This window comes from Peromyscus californicus, unplaced genomic scaffold, assembly GCF_007827085.1.
Source record: "Peromyscus californicus insignis strain IS unplaced genomic scaffold, ASM782708v3 Scaffold_4__1_contigs__length_199733344, whole genome shotgun sequence".
Lineage (NCBI taxonomy): Eukaryota > Metazoa > Chordata > Mammalia > Rodentia > Cricetidae > Peromyscus > Peromyscus californicus.
In genome coordinates, this window is record NW_026294562.1 from 170,932,776 (window position 1) to 170,945,094 (window position 12,319).

A 12,319-nucleotide genomic window follows, 5' to 3' on the forward strand; every position below is an offset into this window, starting at 1 on the left:
AAGAAGAGCCCCAGCCCTAACACCCAAGCCAGGGTGACAGGGACAAACACATGTAAGAATGAATTTATAGTGATCGAGTTCACATTTTCCAACATGCTAAAGATCCCAAGTGTTTCGTCTTTCTTAAATATGTTCAGTAGTCACGCCCAGACATCATTTAATACTAAAATTGGCATTGACTCCATCTAGGAGATGAAGATCCAGTAAGGTTCAAAGGGAAGGAAGGGATAGTTCAGGAAACCTAAAAAAAACTCATACCCAGGAGTCCAGTCTCCAGCCCTCCTTCTATGGATGCAGGAGCCCGGGTCCTGAATTTTTCCCTCAGTCCCAGGGTTCTAGACTCCATCCACACTCCCTCTGCTTCAGCAGTGAGGGCCTCTGACCTCCCCACACACCCAGAGTTCAGTCCCCATCCCTCCTGCTGAGTCTCTGGAGTCATGGCCTCTGTCTCCCTCATCCTGGGGATGCAGCCTCCAGCACTCACCTCCTTCAATGGCAATTTCACCGTCATAACAACCAGTGTCCTTTGGACAGAAGACAAAGTTTTTGTGGCAGGAGCCCCAATAGTGCAAACAGACGGGACACCTGTTGTTTTTTGACTGATCAGAGGCTGAGGAGAGAGAAGGAGGTGGCTGTACAGTGTGCTCTCAGCTGCAGCCCCAGACAGATCCCTCAAGTCTCTACCCAGATCCCAAACCTGAAATATTGATGTAGTCAAGTAGGACTTGACTGCTGGCAGCACTATTGTGCAGATCACAGCATTTGATACACATGGCAGCCAAGATTCCAGGTCTATTGGCATACACCTGGACATGGCCTGCATCAGGAAACTCATCACCATACACATTGAAATCGTGGGTAGCCTTATCTACATGAATGCCTGAGCCTTTGCTCCTCACTAGTAGAAATTTTTCACTTCAGAGGCAGGAGAATGAAAGCCAGGCTTGGATGGGGAGGATGGCCAGGCCTGGGAGACCACTTCTTGGGTCCCCTGATGTTCCCAGTCACAGGGAGAGCACAACGCCCAGGGACAATGGGACACAGCATGTCCTGTGTCAGCCAAAGCCTGCAGCACAAGCCTGGCTCCTTCTGCCCTGCCCCTGCACATCCTGTTGAACAGTCTCCACAGTCTGCCCTGAGCCCCTCCTACAGGCTGCAGCCTCACTCTGCTCACCATCTCCTCTACCCTGCTGGATTTGTCTGCACACTCTGCCCTTCACACCCACAGCTGGCTCCCTGTGGTCTGCTTCTCTCCTTTCCCACTTCCCTGTAAAGCTGCAAAAGGACTCAGTGGCTTAGCAGAGCCAGAAACAGGCTCTCAGCATCCTTCCTTCCTGTTTTCCATCCTCCCTCTTCTCCTTAATCCCTCCCTCCCCCTTTCCAGCACTCTTCCCCAGTCCTGAGTCTCATCCAGTCCAGGCTCCTCTGGAACTCCCTATATAGCTGCAGGTGAAGTCGACTGTCTCCACCCACAGCTCCATGCTGCCATTACACTCCATGCTACTACACCCAGTTCACATGGTAGTGGGGAGCAAGCCCAGGGCTTTCCCCCTTAATATCCCAGGGCTTCCTCATATACTCCCATCAAGACCCAAGGAAACAAGGCACTAGAGGAGGAGAGCCCAGGCCTGAGGGGACCTGGGCAGCCATTGCAGGGAACACAATCCAGGGCAGGGCTGGGCTGCCAGTACAGGAGTGTGGCCGTCCATCTCATCTCACATACCTACATCTACTTTCAGGATTGTCTCCTGGCATATCTCCTCATGTCCAGTTTCCTTGGTTGCAAATGATTTCCACTCAAATGGTCTTTTAGTGAAGCCACTGCCAAATTCAAACAAAATTCTCTTGTGACGTTTCAGAGTACCTGTGGAGAGGAAAAGCACCAGGGCTTGCGAGAGTCGGGGAGGCACCATGTCTGTCCCTGCAGTGTTGGGGCTAAGGGAGGCCATCACACTCTGAGTCATACTCCCAGTGCTCTGGCTGTGACCTCCCTGTCTGCATTAAGACGGGACTCAGAATCAAGGCTTCCAAGTCTGCAGCTCTGTTCACCCTGTCCCTCCCTGAACACCTGCTCTTCTCAGAGCCTCCTGAGGAAGGCTTGCTCCTCCGCAGATGGCTCCCCTTCAGCCGTTCTCTACTCCCCATCTGTTTCATGTCCTCGTTAGTGTCGTGGGATATTTGAACACTGTGTGAAAATGTATTACTGAGATTGGTTTAATAAAAAGCTGAACGGCCATTAGCTAGGCTGGAGGTATAGGCAGGACCTCTGGGCAGAGAGAAAAGATGGAGGAGATGAATCTAGTGAACACCAGACACCAAGGAGACTTGGAGGGAGTCAGACATATGGAATGAAAGAAATGTCAAATGGCACAAGGCTAAAGGTAGATGAACATAAATGAGTTAATTTTAGTTATAAGAGTTTGTGGGATAAGCCTAAGCTAAGGTAGAGCTTTCATAATTAATGAGAAATATCTGTGTCATTATTAATGAGCAGGCAACCCAAAGGAAGCCAGATTACACATTAGAATAATGAGGAGGGAGGCCTGGAGCCATCTCTTTCCGTGTGTGTATTTGTACTGGTGCTTGCCCAAGTGTGTGTGTGCATATGTGTGTGCTCAGGGGTCAATGCCTGGTGTTTTCCTTAATCAGATTTAATCCCCTGTGTCTATAGGGTCTCTTGCTGAAATAGAGCTCACTCATTTGACTTGACCCACTAATCAGTAAGCCCAGGGCTCCTCTGCAGCAATTGCAGACCCTTTACCATCAGTGCCATCTCCCCAGCCTAAGACATTTCTTTGGACTGAGAAGCCCTAGATTACAAACAAACCTCTGGATCCACCTCTAGTGAGCACTGGGTCTGCTGGGTGCTAGGGTACAGAAGTGGCTCTCCACAGATGAGCACACTGTGTCCCCGTGTGTGTGTGTGTGTGTGTGTGTGTGTGTGTGTGTGTGTGTGTGTGCATGTGCATGCGTGTGTGTGTGTGTGTGTGTGTGTGTGTGTGTGTGTGTGTGTGTGTGTGTGGCAGCTCTGCTGTGTGGTCCAGGCTGGCCTCCAGCTGGCAGCCCTCTAGCCTCTGCCTCTGGAGCGCTGGGATTGCAGAGCAGCCCTATCTTCACTGCCCACTGGACTGTCTCGTTTCCCCACCACAACCCACAGCAAGTGGCAGCATCTCAAGGCAGGGAAGCAGAGCAGTAAGTGCTGAGGACTTTGCCCAATGTCACCAGGCATTAGGTGGCAGAGCTGGACTCAGAATTCAGGCTCTCTGTCCCCTTAGGGTCAGGGTTGAACACAGCAGTCTAGTTTGAGGACCTTGAAGTTGGCCTTCCCTAAGGACCTGACATGATCATCACATAATGTCGAGTACCCTGTGATGAAGAAATTCTCAGAGCTGGGACTGTGTGTCCACTAGCACCCCAGCCTTCTTGCTGGCTCACAGGGGGTGCTGGCCATTTCCTCACTTCCCAGGTGACAGATGTGCAGCTCCAGCTGCTCTGCTCCTGCAAACCAGATGTGCACTCTCCCTGCTCCACCCCTCCACACCCTCCCCATTTGCTCAAAGGTGGCCTCTTTCCCCTGTAGCACAAGGAGCATAGCCACCGGATTCTCATCCACATTTTCTCTCCAGCCCATGCTGCCTTCTCCAGGAAACCCTGTGGCTTAGGCTGCACAGCATTGCAGAACCCTAGGGCTGTCACCACCTCGAAAGTGCTGCAAGATCCAGCTGCAAGATCCCAGCTGCTGCCTGACTGTCATGGGTCTCTCTGAGCCCCCCTTCGCTTCTCCTCTACCTATTTACCACCAATAACTGGAATCCTCTTAAAGGATAAGGCAATCATGTCAGGCCTCTGAGAAACCCCGAGAAGCCCTGGGAAGGCAGAAACTTCTGTTAGGTCCCCATCTCTCCCAGAATAAAATCTGTTGTCTTAAAATGGCCCCCGGGCCCCCATGTGACCTATCCTTCCTACTTCTTCATGGTCGCATCCTCCTCCTCTCTGCCTGGTCACTATGCCACAGAAACAGCCCTTAAGGCTAGGGGGATGACAGTGTCAGGGACTAATGGAAGACAGAGGATGTGCTCTGGGGACAGCAAGGGGAGGAAGGCAGAGGCAGTAGAGCGTCACTGTTAATCAAGCACTGCCTCCCTACGCACCAAGCAGGGTTCTGGTGACCAATGTGTGTCAGTACAGACATGGAATATGACAGGCACATGGGCCACCTCTAGGTACTTCACAGGCTCCTGTCCCCAGTGTCACAGAGCATTCCCTCCACCCTCCTCAGCCTGGTCTAAGAGGCTCAGGGGAACTGCAGTTTTGACATTCAAATGGTGTTTGGGACTCCTCTTCTCTCCAATGTAGACTCGAGGTTCTTAACAGCTGGGCAGTGGCTTCCATGATCTCACTCTTTGGTTCATCTTCAAAACGGTCTGCCGTGGGTAATCACACAGCTCACACCTAACGCTCTCTCACTCTGGAACCTTTGACGAGCTGTTCTGTTCCCCCAGACCTCCCTACTCGACACATCCTGTGCTTCTAGCATCTGCCACTGGCTTTTGCTGATCTCCAGTAAATGTTTACTAAACTGCCCAGCTGAACCCAGCCTGGGATGGCGATGCTCCTCCAAGGCTTGGTTCCAATGCCAAGAGCTCACTACCTGCAGGATAATGGCTGTGTTTTATGCAGCTTGCATGGGGTTTCTCTGTATGCTATTTGGGATGTGAGGGGTGCACATGTGGTGTGTGCAGATGTGTGATTTGTGGTGTAGCTTTGTATGTGTGTTGGGTGAGGTGGGTGTTCTGTATTGTCAGTATTTAGTTTGTGGGTGGCCTGTAGCATGAGCTGTGTGTATAGTGCACTATGGGTTCTATGGGGGTGCGGGCACATGAGGTTTCTGGGGTTTCCATGTTTATGAGGAACACAGGATCCAAAATGCATGAGACAGGATTATGAAGCACAGTGTGGTGCATCTGTGAGGCTGTTGTGTGCATTGTGTGGTATACATAGTGTATGTGGAATGTGTTTTCTCTTTTTAAAAAAGTTACTCTTATGTGTATGGGATTTTGCTCTCTCTCTCTCTCTCTCTCTCTGTGTGTGTGTGTGTGTGTGTGTGTGTGTGTGTGTGTGTGTGTGTGTGTGTGCGTGTGTGCGCGCGCGCGTGCAAAGGCCAGAGGAGAATGTGAAATGTCCTTTTCTATTGCTTTTCATCTTATTCCCTCCCTTGAGATAGTGTCTGTCATTGACCTGGAGATAGCAATCAGCAGGAGTCTCCTGTCTCTGCCTCCCACAGCACTGGGTTACAGCTGTGTGTATGTGTGTGTGTGTGTGTGTGTGTGTGTGTGTGTGTGTGTGTGTGTGGCCATGCCCACCTTTGTAGGGGAATGCTATGGACTTGAACTCATGTCCTCATGTTCACACAGCAAATACTCTTACTCACAGAGCCCTCTCCTGGTGTGGAACTCCCTTACATTGTGTGCAGATGTGTCACTGTGATTGGTTTAATAAAACGTTAAATGGCCAATAGCTAGGCAGGAGGTGTAGAGAGCCGTGTACGGCCGCGCCTCAAAGATGGCGCCGGCGTCCGGCTTCTGCCTTCCCGATGGCAGGTGTTCTCTAAGATAATCAACTCCTTATTTGGCTAAGGCTAGGATCTGGCTTGCTTCCGTGCACCTGGACCTAATCTGGCTTGCTTGCGTATGTCTGACCCTAGCGGCATTGTCCACGTGGCACTACAGGGTTGGTTGCCCAGTGGCTATAAAGGGCGTGGGCTGGCTTTCCCCAGGGTCAGAGAGAGAGAGAAGATGGCTTTCCTCGGGGTCAGAAGATTGTTCAAGGTTCCTGAATAAACTGCTTGGAGAAGAGCCTGGTGTTGCGTCTTCCTTGCTGGTCGAGGCGGACTCGACAAGGAGATATAGGTGGGACTCCTGGACAGAGAGGACTCTGGGAAGAAGAGAGATGGAGTCCCCATCCAGATGGGGGACAACTGCTGTGGGATGTTAAATGTGTTGTTCTGATTGGTTGATAAATAAAACACTGATTGGCCAGTAGCCAGGCAGAAAGTATAGGTGGGACAAGGAAAGAGGAGAATGCTGGGAAGTGGAAAGCTGAGTCAGAGAGATGCTGCCAGCTGCCGCCATGACAAGCGAGATGCAAGTACCGGTATGCTACGAGCCACGTGTCAACTTATAGACTAATAGATATGAGTTAATTTAAGATAAAATAACTAGATAACAAGAAGCCTGCCATGGCCATACAGTTTGTAAGCAATATAAGTCTCTGTGTGTTTACTCAGTTGGGTCTGAGCAGCTGCGGGACTGGCGGGTGAGAGAGATTTGTCCTGATCATGGGCCAGGCAGGACTGGAGAAAACTCCAGCTACAGACAACCAGGATGGGCACAATGGAGAGATGAGGTAACAAGTGTGCGGAAGAATATAGATTAAAAGTTATGGGTAAATTTAAGTTATAAGAGCTAGTTAGAGAGAAGCCTAACCTAAGGCCAAGCTTTCATAATTAATAATAAGTCTCCATGCCATTTTCTGTGAGTTGGTGACCCCAAAAGAAAAATCCGTCTACACTCTCCACAGTCACTGACACGCCGTTTCTACCAGGAAAGCTAAGACAAGTCACCTCCTTGACAGAGCTCTTTTTGACACCATCGTCAATCTCTGCCAGTTGTGGGTCCCATATTCAGTACTGCCTCAGCTCAGAATGACCAAGCGAAGGTATCTCCCCGGCACAGCCCAGGAGGCCCCTTAGATGTGCTACATTAGTTTATGCTGTGAAATATTTATTTATTATGTAAAGATGTTTGCATTTGTTCATGCTGAGGAATATTTGTTTAATTAGGTGAAGGTGTGCTGCATTTGTTTATGTTGTGGAATCTCTGTTTAACTATGTAAAGATGTGTTGCTATCTTACCTTGCCTGCTTAAGGCATCTGAGTGATCTAATAAAAAGCTGAATGGCCAATAGTAAGGGAGGAGATATAGGTGGGACTTCCAGGCAGGGAGAATAAGTAGGAGGAGGAATTTAGGCTGGGGTCGGGGAAAGGTGGGGAGAAAGGAAAGAGACTCCAGGGGCCAGACAGACAGGGAGGAAGCGGGAAAGTAGGACATACAGAAAAAAGAAAGGTAAAAAGCCCTGAGGCAAAACATAGATGAATAGAAACAGTTTAAGTTAAAAGAGCTAGTGGGACAAGCCTAAGCTAAGGCTGAGCATCCATAATTAATAGTAAGTCACTATGTCTTTATTTGGGAGCTGGGTGGTGGCCCAAAGAAAATTCCAACTATACCCACCCATTCTTAAGATTTTCTTTCCCATGGAGCAAGGCCACTGGAGTTCTACACCCTCATGAATGGGGATGAAAGGAGATGCAGAGAATGGGGGGGGTCATCTAAGTGAAGTGGGGTGACCAGAGGTCAGGGTACATGGAAATGTAATCAGAAATAAACACTTGTGTTCCAAATGAACCCGGCCAGGTGCCAGGATGCTGACAGTAGCAAGGTGACCACTGTGCACCCCAACTGTCCTCCTTACATCTCACCTCACACATGGACGTGTAGATGTAACCAACGGTCTTATTAAATAAGAAACACAGAGCCGATTCAGAGAAGAAAGCCAAGAGGTCAGAGCTAAGAGCCTCACCCTTCCTGATTCAGGGATCCTTTTCAGCGAAGAGAGCTCTCCGAAAAGGGCCTACTTCCTGTGTGTATGTCTTTATATAGTCTAGCTGTTCTGCCTTCTCATTGGTTGTAAACCCAAACATGTGACTGCCTCGTCACTGCCTGAATGTACCGCCCTCCAGGTCCTTAAAGGCGTGCGCCACCGCCGTCACGCACTTGCTATGGCTCTAATAGCTCTGACCCCCAGGCAACTTTATTTATTAACATACAATTAAATCACATTTCAGTACAAATAAAATACCACCACATTTCCCCTTTTCTATTTTAATAAAAAGGAAAAAAAAGAAAAAGGTTATAACTAACAAAAGAAAAACTATATACAAAAGTACAATGACTATATACAATATATACAAGTAATAAATGTCTAAACAATGTCTAGTCCATTTGTATTTGACAAATTCAGAGAAAATAATTCCATTATCTATCCTATTTTGGTAAGTCCAAAATGTACCTAATTCACTTTCTATCCTAACTAGTCTTCAACTATAACTAACTAATCTTCAACTATAACTAAGTAATCTTCAACTCCCTCAGAGACCCAAGAAGGAAATAATATTACCTAACAAAAATAAAAACAGGAAGTGCATGCAAGCAACTTCCAAAAATTTTTGAGTTGACAGAAATAGCCAGCTGCCTGGACAGTCACCTGAGGTTTCTCTGCAGTGTTGGGGCATCATCTTCAGCCTATAGGCTTAGCTTATCTGACAGACTCATTTGTGAAGTAGGATGTACACAAGGTCAACAGTTCAACCTCACATTGGGTGAGAGCTGTCCATGCACCAGAAACACCTGAATTCCACTAGTGTCATGTCATGATTCAGGATTTTAAATTCTGGAAATTGATGATGGTTTTTTAAATTCAGCTGTCCATTCTTGGCTGTGTAGATATGGCTTCATCTCAGCAACCCGTTCTTCTCCACATCCCTCTATCAAATGCCAGTCTACTATTGAGAGGCGTGAGCTTAGTTACTCTTCAAAAATAACTGTTTCAGCTGCTGTTCCATAGCACATTAGAAGCCATCGGGCCACTGCCTGTTCAGCTGCCTTTGAAGAAAAGGGCACTGTACCTTTTCTGGATTGCAAAGGCCACTTCAGAGATGGTGCCATATTGTCCTGGCCTCAGAAGATGCCTTTTGATAAAGCCATAACCACACTTGTTTTGACAAGAATCAGTAGTCCTTTGTTTCGTGTCCTGTCTGTCCTGTTTGTCAACAGTTGACTCGAGTATACTTTATTGTCCTGTGGCTATCTTTTGCCACAATGAAAGTTAACTCCATATGCAGTTTCTTCAATGCCCTTATTTTCTCTGAAGTAGATTGGTACTGCCAGGAGCCAACATGTCTCATAGTCATAACAAAAAAGAAAAACTTTCTAAGTTATTAAAACATTTTAAATGCCATATTCTGTAGATCTCTGAAGGGTTTGAAGATGACCTGTCTATCTAAAATATATCTGCTCGATTTTTAAAACATATCTAATATGACTACAAGTTCTATTGTAATGTCTAACTACTAACTTTCATTTCTTTATATCCTAATAGTTGGTAATAATAACATTCAAGGATCAGAAAATTGCATTACATTGTTAAATGAACGGTATAAGTACAATTAGAAATATACATATAGCATTTTCTAACAATATCAATTTCAAATTTGTATACAATATAAAACAATCCAATCCAATGTAAAGTATTTAAAACTAATAATTGTCTTTTTCTTTTTTCTTTTCTTTTTTTTTAAACAAGAACCTTAAATCTAATCTCCTTTGCTTAGCCTTTTTCCTAACCCTTGACAACAACTTGTAACCAACCCCCCTAAACAATGAAAATTATCCCAGACCCAAAACCCGTTAAAAAGACCAAAAAACCACCTGCCCCACACCACCTCTTTGGGAATGTGGACATTGTATTCTTTTTTTTTTTTTTCCTTTCAGATTTTTTTTTTAAATTTTGCAATACCATTCAGTTATACATATCACTCACAGATTCCCTTGTTCTCCCCCCCTCCCGTGCCCCTCACCTTCCCACCAGCCCCCCCCTCCATTCCCATCTCCTCCAGGGCAAAGCCTTCCCCACAGACTGAGGTCAACCTGGTAGACTCAGTCCAGGTAGGTCTAGTCCCCTCCTCCCAGGCCGAGCCAAGCAATCCTGCATAGGCCCCAGTTTTCAAACAGCCAACTCATGCAATGAGCACAGGACCCGGTCCCACTGCCTGGATGCCTCAAAAAACAGACCAAGCCTATCAACTGTCTCACCCATTCGGAGGGCCTGATCCAGTGGGGACCCCTCAGCCATTGGTTCATAGTTCATGTGTTTCCATTCATTTGGCTATTTGTCCCTGTGCTTTATCCAACCTTGGTCTCAACAATTCTCGCTCATATAAACCCTCCTCATTCTCACTAATTGGACTCCCAGAGATCCACCCTGGGCCTAGTCATGGATCTCTGCATCCAGATCCCTCAGTAGTTGGATGAGGTTTCTAGCACAACAATTAGGGTGTTTGGCCATCCCATCACCAGAGTAGGTCAGTTCGGGCTGTCTCTCGACCATTACCAGCAGTCTGTTGTGTGGGTATCTTTGTGGATTTCTGTGGGCCTCTCTAGCACTTTGCTTCTTCCTATTCTCATGTGGTCTTCATTTACCATGGTCTCCTATTCCTTGTTCTCCCTCTCTGTTGTTGATCCAGCTGGGATCTCCCGCTCCCCCAAGCTTTCTTTCCCTCAACCCTCGCCTTTCACTACCCCCACTCATGTCCAGGCTGTTCATGTAGATCTCATTCCATTTCTCTGTCATTGGGCGATCCCTGTGTCTTTCTTGGGGTCCTGTTTTCCAGGTAGCCTCCCTGGTGATGTGAGTAGCAGTCCAGTCATCCTTGTTCCACATTTAGTATCCTCCTATGAGTGAGTACATACCATGTTTGTCTTTCTGAGTCTGGGTTACCTCACTCAGGATGATTTTTTTCTAGATCCATCCATTTGTCTGCAAACCTCATGATGTCATTGTTTTTCTCTGCTGAGTAGTATTCCATTGTGTATATGTACCACATTTTGTTTATCCATTCTTCAGTTGAAGGGCATCTAGGTTGTTTCCATGTTCTGGCTATTACAAACAATGCTGATATGAGCATAGCTGAACAAGTGCTCTTATGGTGTGGTTGAGCATTCCTTGGGTATATGCCCAAGAGTGGTATAGCTGGATCTTGGGGGAGATGGATTCCCAATTTTCTAAGAAAGTGCCATATTGATTTCCAAAGTGGTTGTACAAGCTTGCATTCCCACCAGCAGTGGAGGAGAGTTCCCCTAGCTCCACATCCTCTCCAGCATAAGGTGTCTTCAGTGTTTTTGATCTTAGCCATTCTGACAGGCATAAGGTGGTATCTCAGAGTTGTTTTGATTTGCATTTCCCTGATGATTAGGGATGTTGAGCAATTCCTTAAATGTCTTTCGGCCATTTGAGTTTCCTCTGTTGAGAATTCTCTGTTTAGTTCTATAGCCCATTTCTTAATTGGACTGTTGGGCATTTTGATGTCTAATTTCTTGAGTTCCTTATATATTCTGGATATCAGTCCTCTGTCAGATGTGGGGTTGGTGAAGATCTTTTCCCATTCTGTAGGCTGTCGCTTTGCCTTGTTGACCATATACTTTGCTCTACAAAAGCTTCTCAGTTTCAAGAGGTCCCATTGATTGATTGTTTCTCTCACAGTCTGTGCTACTGGTGTTCTATTTAGGAAGTGGTCTCCTATGCCAATGCGTTCAAGACTACTTCCTACTTTCTCTTCTAGCAGGTTCAGAGTAGCTGGATTTATGTTGAGGTCCTTGATCCACTTGGACTTAAGTTTTGTGCACGGTGATAGATATGGATCTATTGCAACCTTCTACATGTTGATATCCAGTTTTGCCAGCACCATTTGTTGAAGATGCTTTCTTTTTTCCATTGTGCACTTTTGGCTTCTTTGTCAAAAATTATATGTTCATAGGTGTGTGGATCAGGGTCTTCAATTCGATTCCATTGGTCCACATGTCGGTTTTTATGCCAGTACCAAGCTGTTTTTATTACTGTAGCTCTATAGTAGAGCTTGAAGTCAGGGATCGTGATGCCTCCAGAAGTTGTGTTATTGTACAGGATTCCTTTGGCTATCCTGGGTTTTTTGTTTTTCCATATGAAGTTGAGTATTATTCTTTCCAGGTCTGTGAAGAATTGTGTTGGTATTTTGATGGGGATTGCTTTGAATCTGTAGATTGCTTTTGGTAAGATTGCCATTTTTACTATGTTACTCCTGCTTATCCATGAGCATGGGAGATCTTTCCATTTTCTGACATCTTCTTCAATTTCTTTTTTCAGAGACTTAAAGTTCTTGTCATATAGGTCCTTCACTTGCTTGGTTAGTGTTACCCCAAGGTATTTAATGTCATTTGAGGTTATAGTAAAGGGTGATGTATCTCTGATTTCCTTTTCCACTTCTTTGTCCCTTGTATATAGGAGGGCTACTGATTTTTTTGAGTTGATCTTGTATCCTGCTATGTTGCTGAAGGTGTTTATATGCTGTATCAGTTCCTTGGTGGAATCTTTGGGGTCGCTCAAGTATACTATCATGTCATCTGCAAATAGGGAAAGCTTGACTTCTTCCTTTCCAATTTGTATCCCC